General features: G+C 45.9%; 1 protein-coding gene across 1 annotated transcript in view; it reads right to left on the bottom strand.

Moving 5' to 3' along the window:
* LOC128876645 (protein sickie) overlaps positions 1-218 on the bottom strand; it is a 209,691-nt gene that overhangs the window by 44,303 nt on the left and 165,170 nt on the right. The window lies entirely within an intron of this gene.

Here is a 218-nt window from a genome sequence, read left to right as displayed (position 1 = left end):
TTTGCAAAGGAAATTGTTGTTCAGAATCGTCTCAGCTACCCCCCATTGCCGGCTCCTCCCCGAGTTTTGGGACACCCTGTATATGTATAATAAATACACTATGGCAGTTTACTGATTTCGCGTACTTCAAAAATTGAATTTTGGCCAGGATTTTCCGCGAGATGAACCCGCCTCTCTCTCTCTCTCTCTCTCTCTCTCTCTCTCTCTCTCTCTCTCTC

The sequence above is a fragment of the Hylaeus volcanicus genome, chromosome 1, assembly GCF_026283585.1.
Source record: "Hylaeus volcanicus isolate JK05 chromosome 1, UHH_iyHylVolc1.0_haploid, whole genome shotgun sequence".
NCBI lineage: Eukaryota > Metazoa > Arthropoda > Insecta > Hymenoptera > Colletidae > Hylaeus > Hylaeus volcanicus.
The sequence above is the reverse complement of the archived record's forward strand: the minus strand, read 5'-3'. Positions and strand labels throughout refer to the sequence as shown.